Consider the following 12,144-nt stretch of genomic DNA (forward strand, 5'->3'; position numbering starts at 1 on the left):
AGTAAGAAGCGACACGTCACACGCTGCGCCCGCGCCGAGCTCACCTTTACGGCGTGGCGAGATTGAGACGTTTTGATACTTTGTATTTATTTATTATACACGAAATTAAATATAGAACATTACACAAAACATTTATTTAAGGTGTCTTATCTCTAAACCACTTACATACCTACAGTAAGGAGATAGGAAAAGAAAGAACGATTAAGGAAAAAACGAGACAAAAGATACTTTGTATCTTATTTTCCGTAAAGAAGTTCCAGAAAATTTGTAGTTGAGAGAACTGATGACGTAAGTGAGATTTAAACAGTATAAAAATCATAATTATTTTAAGAATGTTATAATACTTTAATTTTTATAGTTCTTTTATAAAATCAAGTAATTCAAAAAAAAATGTATATTATGTAAATGTAATATTTCTTCCTACCTTGCAATAATCCAGTTTCAGCGTTATGTTCTCAGTTTTAGTAACGGTGAAGCACATAGGTAAATTTTGTATAACGGATATATTTGGCTTTACCTCAGTTCCTAAGCAGATGTGTGTAAACTGTAGCATATGTATATTTACATACATTTTATTTCATCTTGTACTATACCAATGACCATGTAATACAACTGTTAATAGAATTTATATCTTGATTCACTGATCGCGATAATCATTTATAGATTTTATTAGAATAAAATAGCTGTGCAATATATAAATGTGTGCTAAATTATAAAGAGGCAAAATTATTTTTATTACTGGTGGTAGGTCTTTTGTATTCGAGAGGTTGTCTGGGTTGGTGCCATTGCAATGTAATATGTCTTCTCTTATGTCTCAGAGGGACGAGCGCAGTGGATTGCTACACAGTTTGTAATTTAACTCATGGTATTGCTGTTGGTTATGGATAGTCTTATAGCTTATCATTATTTGAGAGGCATGTTCGTTTCATCATTCACTGCAATAATAAAAAAAGCTAAAAATGATTTGACTATTGAGAAGGTATAATATTCCCGAGTGTTAAAAACAACTTTTTTTTTATCCCAAAACAGGTTTTAACACAGTCGAAGCCGCACTCTGAATCTAATATTTTAATATATTTTATATACACTGAGTCAACTTCTAATCTTTACAGCAAGCTTATGCTGTAAAGATCTTTGAGCTACGTATTAAATAGCGGAACCTCATCCCCCTCCGTCACTCAAACTGTGAACACACGATCTTTGCGAATAATCATTACCTAGTTTATCTGAAAAATATATTATTGTGAAATAATAGAAGTATTATATAATTAGAAGTATTATTGTGAACTCATTTGAATAATACAAAAAAACTTTATAGCATCCGCAAGTAAACTGCTTTAAATGATATCACCTAATACTTATATAAATGTAACGTAGCAATTCAAGTGTCAAAACATCAGAGTCGCAACACAGACGCCGACATCTCGCAGCGCGGCCTCGATATTCGGACAAACACAGAACACCTCTCTACGATGAGGTGCGTGCCGCTATGCCGAACATGGCCGCGGCAAAAACAAGAGGTTGCTTTAATCACCATTGTATAGATAACCTGAGTTCAAGTTGAATTTAAGCGGCTTAGGTACTATACAGAGTGATTTTGATACTTCATTACTAAATAAAACATCTTAAAATAACACTTTAAAATATTATTACCATTTAAAGTATTAGTACCTTAAACATGTAAAATAAAAAGTGTAAATTTCGAATATAATAAATATGAATAAAAAGTGTTTTTAATTTGACACGATCAATTCCACAATTTCTAAGAATAATCGTCATTGCGGCAGCATCACTCTTTCAAACAAAAATCCACTCAAGTCAACGGACTAAACTAAAGAATCAAAAAATAAATTAGAAAAGGAATACCAGGCATTTTGGTGATAATATTGGTTATTCATGGATGATTTTTGGCACAAGTTGGTTTTATTTTTTAACGCAATGTCAAAATGTCCCTGTATAATATATTCTAGCAAAAACAAGTTATGTATATAATCATTTAGTAGTTTTGTACAACAGAAAAAACACCTAACTCTTTAGGTATTTAGACGAAATTCACCATTTAGGATATTGATTAACAACTATTTTCAATAAACGATCCTAATTTCAATCTGATTCTGAAAATTAACCAATCATACCTAATACTTCATTTGTAAACATGTCAAACAAACTTTGTTGTGATTGGTCCATTTTTGAGATAGATCGAAAAAAGAATTGGGATCGTTTATTGAAAATGGCTGTAAATTGGATTCGAGATCCCGTCGGGTCTCAGGACCGTGCAGAAGTATTTAAAGTAAAACAAATACTTATAGACCAACAAAATTATTGCATTTTGTGATGGCGAATATATTTGTAAGTATATTGTAACTTGTTACATTTATATACAAGATTGTTTCTTACAGTTACGATTGGCAGAATAATTAGCTTAACGTCATTAGCGACACTGACTTTTCTACATACATAGAATCAGCATATTTTTCTCCATTTTATAAACCTCATTTTTTCGCCAAGACAATTAGGTTCCCAATTATATATATATATATATATAAAAATCTAATTGACTGAGTTACAGCCAATTACATGTAAATGTAGGTCATAAAGACAAACCGATGCCACTTTGTACGGTTCAAAAATTCTTAGTAATTTAAAGTAAACACCGATAACTATTCTAAGAATTCCGATTGAGATTCTAAAGACCGGATCCGTCGGATCAGGTGGATTGCCTCGAAATCAACATAACTGACGATGATTTATAATTTACTATGTTTATTAATAGTAGCAGCGACGATAGCCTAGTTGGGTATGGAACGGTCTGCCGAGACGAATGTCCGCAGGTTCAAATCCCAAGAGCACACACCTCTGACTTTTCTAAAAAAATCATGTGTGTATTCTTTGTGAATTTATCGTTCGCTTTAACGGTGAAGGAAAACATCGTGAGGAAACCTGCACATCTGAGAAGTTCTTTATAGGAATTTCGAAGGTGTGTGAAGTCTACCAATTCGCACTAGGCCAGCGTGGTGGACTAAGGCCTAATCCCTCTCAGTAGTAGAGGAGGCCCGTGCTCAGCAGTGGGCAATTATATAGTACAGGGCTGATATTATTATTATATTAATAGTTACTTAAGCCTTCTATATCCCCTTCATAATCGTTGATATCTCGTCCTCTTCGTGACCGTCCTGAGCCGAGGTTCGTATCCCGTTAGTGGGTCGCCCTCAGCATGGCCGCTTAATTTTCAAGGGTTGCAAGCGTCTAAAGCGCTCTCCTAGAAGTCTGGTATGTTTGTATAAGCCGACCCTTACCAGGACAAAAGTAGGGTCTTATAAAAAAAAGAAATCTATGCCCGAAAGCAAAGGTAGGGTAGTTAGGGCAGCAAGGATCTGGTCGCATGTACTAGTAGCGGATGTGTGGATGCATTTTTGGTTTTGTTGCATTGACTTTTTTTTTTGCTCTCCCAGAGCAGCATAAATCCACGCCTTTCCACTGAATACTACAGCCAATTTTCGCCATATATTCTATCCTATGTGACGGGCCAAACCGACCCAGATATCGAATCTGAGTCCACCACGTCCATCGTGCTTAACACTACGCCTGCAAATTTATTTAGGTAATAAATACATAGGAGCATTAATAAGGAAAAGTGCAGGATAGTTGGGAATGAAACGATCAGACATATTATGTCCACAGGTTCAAAACCCAAGACAAGCCTCTGACTTCGAAGTTACGTGCGTATTGTTTATCAATGATCGTTCGGTTTAACAGTGAAGAAAAACATCCCGAGGAAACCCACATATCTGAGAATAAGAATTTCGAAGGTATATGAAGTCTATTAACCTGCACCAGGCTAGCGTGGCGGACTAAGGCTGATCCTCTCAGTAGCATCAAGTAAAATGCGTGCTATACGTCCTAGCTTACATGAATCTAGTTGCAATGGGGCGTGTGAGAGCGAGAGAGCCTCTACATAAAACGTCATTTGATGGGCAATTTCCTTGTATTCTTAATTCACTACTTATAATATCAGGTGGTCTTTGTCGTGCAAAATAAAATATTAAATTGATAAAATTATCGCCTTATTACAATCCTTACCTCAAATACATATCTACCAAACAAATACTATAGAAGTTAGGTAATGTTTTTCTTATAAATTCATGGACATAGCAATAACAATTAACGTAGGTGTCTGTCTAATTTAAACTTATGCAAAACAGGAACGTTTGCATCGACCTCCGAATGAAATAACCTTTACATAGTATGCAAATGATACATGGTTATGTCATTGTTCATCTTCGTCTACAAAATTAGAGAATATTCAAAAATATATGCAAAGATTTCCTTTTAATCACCATCAGGTTTATCTTACTAGTGTTATTTCTTGCTATATAGTTATTATAAAAGCGAAAGTTTGTGAAAATAATTGTATGTTTGATAGAAGCAAACGTAGAGAAACAACTGAATGGATTTGGATGAAATTTGGCACACGTATAGACCATATTCTGGATACACATATAGGTTATTTTCTATCTCAGTAATTTTCTCCCATGGAAACTACTGGCATTTTAATGAGATTGTTCTTAATAGATGGCGCTGGTGTCGCACAGGTTCTCTAAATCGATAGTATTTGAGAGAATTTTGCAGCGTTAAAGGATTTTCACTCGAATGCAGCTGCGAGTGGTAGTTGGTGGTAGGATATATTTTATATCCGCCCGAATAGCGACCACAGTACACAAAGTGTTAAAACCCGCCATATTGGCCCACGTGTGTCGCGTTCCGGGATCAGCCTGTGTATCTGGTTCCAACAGACCGGCATAATTGTGTCGATTGCCGAAGGGTAATCATCTCTCGTCAGCCGACGTTTTATTGGACCCCACTGCAATCACCATCAGGTGCAGTGGGATCAATTTCCCATGCCCGTAAAAAAAAATGGGTCAACACACCTAGTTTGAAAACATGACGGCGTAAGGAGTTAACGCATAATTTATGACTATTCACTGTACTTTTTCTTCCAATTGTTGTTTCGCCTCTCCAACGTTGGATCGACTATGACCATCCACTCTACTTCTTTATTTACCAATTGTTCTTAAGTCTCTCCAACGTTGGATCGACGCCGTACATTTTCAAGCATTCTTCATTTGAAAGAAAGAAAAAATTTATTCGCACAATATACTGGGACGCACACAAACATTTATAACAAGGTAAAAAGTATATCGTGGGTTCGGGCATTTGTAAACTCTATCAACTTAAAATAACTACGTATGTCTCTATAATACATGTGCTATGTTCAGACAATAGACAATAGGTTCAGGGCCCTTCTGTGTCGAAAGCGAGGAGGGAAGAATATTAAAGGTCATTGACCTTCCTTAACCGTAGTACTCTTTGTCTTAGTACTCCTTTTGTGATGAAATCTAGATTAATTTGCTGACATATATCAATAACATACTTCGAAAGCACAGTAAATTAATTATTATGAACTTAGATGGATATATTTTAACAGCCTCACTTTTCTTACCAATGTAGTTGCAGCTTTACATTTATTAAGCCATGTCCATAAGCAAGCGATTAAGCAATAACTGGCACAATATTTATTTCGTTATAATTGGTATTTGAAACCACAAAAATGTAATAGATTACAAATTACCCGCGCACGGCTTGTTCTGCGTTAGTTAATTACCAAGTGTGAAATATTTTGTTAACCGCTAATGGATGGAGAGATTTGGTGGCATAATGTATATCGTCATTCCTATATATAATATATATATACTATATACTCGTATGTATATACTCGTATACTTTTTGATTTGCACTTCATACACTATTATTATTGACTGTCTCGGTGGCGTAATTTTAATGTATATGATGAGTACGACCATCGCGCTGAGGTCTTGGGTTCGAATCCCGGGTCAGGTTTAATATAATCGTTAGCGGGTTTTTCCATCTTAAATTTTACTCTACGACTGAGTTAGGAAGTTGGTGGTGTGATACCCCCGTGTCTCGGAAAGAACGTAATTCGTTGGTCCTGCGTCTGATTTCTCTCCGGTCATGTCGGATTGCCGTCTCACTGTACTGTGAGAGTGAAGGAACAGAGAGTGCTTGTGTATTACGCACACACTTGTGCACTATAATATCTCATGCGTACTTGGCTGATCTACGTTGAGATTGGCCGGTACGTGTTTGGGAATCGAGAGTTGTAATGAAGTAGTTAGACCCGTTATTATAATTTATTACGGGAAAAATAAATATAGTCAAAACGCAACAAATACTATCATTACAAAAAAAAAATACTGTACCATATAAATATGCCATTAATTTACAATCAACAATAGGTCGTTACAATATACATTGGCAAATAGACAAATATATTTCAGCATTGGCTGTCTAGTCAACTCTTATAAGAATCAATTAACAGTTATATGACCATAACCAAATCCACCATTTCGGAACAGGGACGCGGTAAAGAAAGTTGACCATGTAGGTCGCAACCTGCGATGAACTTGATCAAACCGGTCGGAATATATTGATATCGGAGATTATAGGGCACTGGCACGTTTGAAAATTCCAACGAAATTTAAATTTGGAACGAAAATTTTAACAAAATTTAAATTTGGAACAAAAATGTCGCGCTTAACATCGTTTAAAATGTTTGCCTATCTCAAGTTTAAGTCATGTGTGTTATAAATTTAAAATTAGATATTTGTGTCCAATAGTTACCGCAAAAAAAATGATAAAGAAAAAGCAAGTAACGTTTTTATCACAAAAATATTAAAATTACAAGTTAACCGGTACACGTTGTCCGAATCGATTAATCAGCCATTGAGATATAGATACTTTGAGTAATATTTATGAATTTATTTTATTTTTATAATAATCTTTGGAATATAGAGTTCCTATAAATTATTATAAACTAATTTATAACCTAGATTCGATAAAATTAAGGAAATATAGTTACTTTGAAATAACGGACATCCTAAGCGAAGTCGAAGTAACGATAGCAAATATTTGAAAGGGTATTATATAAATTATATAAAAATAAAATAATATTACCTATATACGGTAAAATAAAGGAAAATGGTTACTTTACAATAATGCTCCTTCTAAGGGAAGTCGAAGTAACGGTAGCAAATATTTAAAACGCTTCAACAAAAATGTACGAAGTACTAGTTTAAAAACCCGTAAGTGTCCAGTACCGACTCCCCACTGTTACGATGTAACCTCAAGTAGATGTAAGTACCGTTTACACAAAAAATAGCAGTGCGCATATCACCCGGCATGGCAACAATTAGCAAGTCTGTTATTTCGATTCCAAATTTAAATTTCGAAAGAAATATTTTTTTTAAATGTTTTGTTCTTTTTAATAGAAAACAATCTAATAATAATAAAGAAGGTAAGATACTACTATGTTTTAGAGCACATTTTATCATTATTCCAAAAATTACGTGTTTTGAAGCCTTGAATGGTTAATTATTGGCTATTGGAATTTATTATAATTCTAATGATTTAATTAACCTGTGTACCAACTTTTAAAACCGCCAATTCAACTGTTAAATGTACAGGATATTATGTTCAAATACAATTTTAATTATGACAAATGGTTCTATAATTTTTTATTGGATCATTTAATTATGTCATAGAATTTCATTACATAGATATTACATTATATCTTATTAATTAACAAGTGTTTTATATTATCTGTAATAAATGATTTTTATTCTGGTAATCTACTGTATTTACTATATGATTTGATGACCTCCGTAAGATAATTAATCAGTTATAAGAGGACAGGATAACTGATTCCTAATGAGGTATGAGAATGTAAGTAATGTTACGTTTGTTATTTTAAAGACTATACTAGGCAAAGTTTCATAGTGATAACACTCGGCACCAGAATTTATGTTACTTTGCCGTAAAATATACTACTCCTCAAACTGCTTTGTCGAGTGTACAGCCGTAGACCTTTGTTAAATATAAAACATTTGTTTTAACCATTGTTGAAAGTTTGTACACATTCTATTTTACTTTTCTCGCCTTGTTTACTTTTTATTATTGCAAGGCTGTGTGCTTTGCTTCCTTTGTCACGACAGCTAATATTAGTTGAGGTTTTAATATTACGTCATAGCGAAAAGACCGCCCAGCAACAGAGGCCGCAAATGTTAATGTCGCTTAGAAAATTTGTATTTTTTTTTTAATAATGTTTGAGGGTATCGAGTCTTTTCTGATCACCTCCTAATTACGGCAGTCATTTTCAATACCTAAGTAGGTAGTCAGAACGACGCAGTTTTATCCGTAATACTAAACTATATTTTTCCCACGGTGGCATAGTAGTGTTTGCGTATCAAATCACTCTGAGGTCCTAGATTCAAAATCCTGGTCGGAAAAATTTATGATTTTCACTTCTCAGTATCAGCTAAGAGTCTGGAATTTGTGCCCGTTATGGCGATGCGCTCGTCTTCTATTACTTCATTGGAACACACAGACGGAAGGGGATGCTCTGGTTGCACTTCTGCCTACCTTTTCGGAGTTAAGACGTGATGTGTGTGTTTAAACTACATTTCCAAAGAAATCCCACGGAAGGAACACCAAAGTTCTATATAGAGCGGACATTGGTAAAATTGCCATACAAAAATTTTGCGCTTATGTGATGGTTACTCAATCTATGGTGAAATAGCAAAACACATGTAAAATATGTCACATTTTTTTCACATAATGATTTGCACGTTTTATTGCGTACATTAGCATATTTTCTGTAAATATGTTATTTTCGTTTGAATATCTAAGGACACTGTGACAATCTGTCACACGTTTGAAATAAGACGACTTACTACTTGGTAGTAACTTTTGGAGCACAAACTTGGTCCTGTTTTCCGGTCTATAACTAACTATACTCTTTAATGTCTGATAAACACATATAGTCTGTTATAAATTTGTTTTAACTTTAAGAGGTGATTAAGAATTGCTTAAATAGCTATCAAAAACAACTTAGGTTTCCTAGTTTAAATCAAGAAGGCGGGTTTTGACTAACAGCTGATCGAGTAAATTTGTGTTCGTTGCGAAAATTTTATTAGTAAGATTGATAGATCCAACTCTACACTTGTTAATCTATATGTAAAATATTTTACAATTGCCATACCTACCACATTACCAAGCACAATAAATGCGTGTAATTATCATTCCTAAATCAAGACCACACCTTTCAATCATGTCATGCCTCAAACGTAACAAAAAACCGGTCTTCTTCCTGCTTCAAACATACGAGTTTACCGCATACGATTAGTGTAAAGGCTGGCGTCGACTAGATCTGTGAGGCGAATCGTTAAACTTTGTACGCGCGGTGAATCGGCTTGGCGCGGATTCCTATTGGACGCATTCATCGAAGTGTATGCCATGGGATTTTTTACGACTTCATTCGATTGCAAGCCTAGTGGACGCTAGGCATAAATCTCTGTACATATCGGCACGCCATTAACTCCGTACATATCTACAACTTAATTAACTATTTGTTACGCTCGCGGCAATAATTTCTCTTCCTTTACAATCTCGAAAGTTGGTAAAATGTTTGATATTTCTACACACGTCAATATGAGATTGCGAATATTGACTGATAGTGTCTTTGAGCACAATAATGAAGTCAGTTAAACTGAGCATCTTTCTAGCCTTATTTATGCTTAAAAACAAGCTCAAGAAACATTGTTTGTAAAGTCTACATTATTATGCGCGTACGAATGGAAGTTGTCCGCGGATCGTGGACCACCCGCAAATGTATTGTGGATACGGAGGCCAAGCGTTGGGCTCTCTGGGTATTGTTAATTCATATTATAGATGGTTGGTTGGTCGTAGAAATCGATCAGGGTAGGGGACGTGTCCCATGACAAGGATAAATCGTACCTGCTGGACTTATATTAACCGAAACTGAAGGAGAAAGGGAGGATGTCAATAGTAGGGTATTGGAAAGGAATATTCATTAAAAACCTTAACGACTAAACTATAAAGTTCAATCTCTAGAAAATGATTTGAATTCCCGCTATAAGTCATCAATCTAAATAAAACTCACACACACATGATATAAACATATAATTATCATAACACAGTCAATTTATAAATTACAATAATGATACCAATTGTCTTTACATTATTAAACTAAGTGAAAAACCGTATGGTCCGCAAAAAAATGCAAGAATTATAATGTGCTTAGTGTTCCCAGAAACCCACCAAAACTTTCAACAACCGGGGTATGGTCAGACAAAATTGTTAAAAAAAATTAGACTTTCACTAACAATTTTGCCAACGTTACTAAATCTAGTACCCAGTATCACTGTGACTAGAAATAAAATAATGATAATACTAAAAATATTCGGAATGAAGCAATACCTTAAACTAAAACAGCGAGCGAGTAAACAGCTCGCGATATACCGCTCTTTATTTATATAAATAGCACTTAATACTACAAAAATGTTTAACAGTTTCTCGTGTTTAGGCACTTGGCTTTACCAATTCTTGAGTACGCAACTTGGGAATTATGGCAATAAGGATAATAAAGAGACTTTCCTGCCCTCGCACCCACTACAACTTCTGTAAGGATCAGCAGTGGCACGCTATGACACCGAGCAGTGAAGCTCGGCGAGTCTCAGGGAAAACTAATGTTATTATCCCGCAACGAAATTAATCGAATACAAAGATAGGGTGTTGGAAATATTAATTGTCCACTTCCATAGCAAAGCGGGAGACAGAATAATGAACTAAGGAGGCGTTATAACCTCAAGGATAGAGACGTAATAACGATAATACATTCTAGTTTTTATGCTTGTATATTTTATAATTTTCTATAGTTTTGATTGTTATCTGTTTTGCGTCTTAATTTAATTTAATAAATAAGTAGCAAAGATATAGATTATTTCATACTTCCCGGCCCGCGTGTTGAGGAATAATGTAAACGGACAGTTTTTAATATGCTCATCCTTAATGTCTCAGCCTCTTCCAGTGGTCATTCTGATCAGTTCGTAATCCTTTAGTGAGTTATCCCTATTATAGTCACTTAATTTGAAAGGTTTTTCTATTGATTTTAACGATTAACAATGTTGGGTACAGCCTTTGATTAACTTCAGATAGGCGTCATTAAGCTATCTACTACCACGTCTTTTGATTATTCTGGGATAGGCAGATTGACACGTATTCGCTAGCTGTTAGGTGCTACGTTAAAGGGGAATATTGCCATTTACCGGACACTATCAAATTCGTGTAACAGTAAAATCTGATATCACTTCCCTACCTGGGAGTCAAATTTGAAGCCTCATATATACTACGCCACCAGGTCAGTGTCTTATATAGATACATCCATTTTATTGTAATAAAGTGTATATCATACTGTATAATATTTTCAATAATTTGCTATCTAAGAGCAATAACTATGTAATAACTCCCTTAAGCGCTTGTCACATCTTGTCTGACGGGTCACTAATTTAATTAACAAGATGGATGACACTAAGATCTTAGGGTCAAAGTATGAATGCAGCGGACGGCCCAATAACAATTGCAACACTGATTTATAATAAAATATCAAGAAATTTAAAACACGGTAAATTTAGTTTTCCGTTATTCTAATATATACCGTGTGTGATAAACACAAGGATAATTTTTATTTGTAGAAAGATTTAGACGACGCGTGCACAATATTTGGTTATCCTAATATCAACTGTATGTTACAAAACGTAAGGTTAATTTTTGATTGAAATCTGTGTTTAAGCTGATTGACAATTAGTTAATAGAAAAAAGGCCAAAAATCCCAAATTGCGTACCACTGTACCAGTATATTTGCCATATTTACCATAGAAAGATTCCTTTGAACCAACTAACTTTGATTAAAATGTAAACAAAGGAAAATTCTAAGATCAATAAATTTTGATACTTGTCAAACTAAATCATCTAAAATGCACCAAAGCTGATATTTGCATGTTTTTACGTTTTTTCCAAAGTTACTTTGGTCCTTACAGCCGGATTGACACTACGTTACTCATTAATAGCAACAATCACTGGGCAGAGTCTGCAGTATCGGCCACTTAAAGCATCGGAATGTTTGCCGGCAAACATGGCAGCTACGCAGCATTACGCGTGTCACGGAAAAATAACCTTATTATGCAGTATATAAGGTTATATTCCCGTGAC

This window comes from Manduca sexta, chromosome 9, assembly GCF_014839805.1.
Source record: "Manduca sexta isolate Smith_Timp_Sample1 chromosome 9, JHU_Msex_v1.0, whole genome shotgun sequence".
Lineage (NCBI taxonomy): Eukaryota > Metazoa > Arthropoda > Insecta > Lepidoptera > Sphingidae > Manduca > Manduca sexta.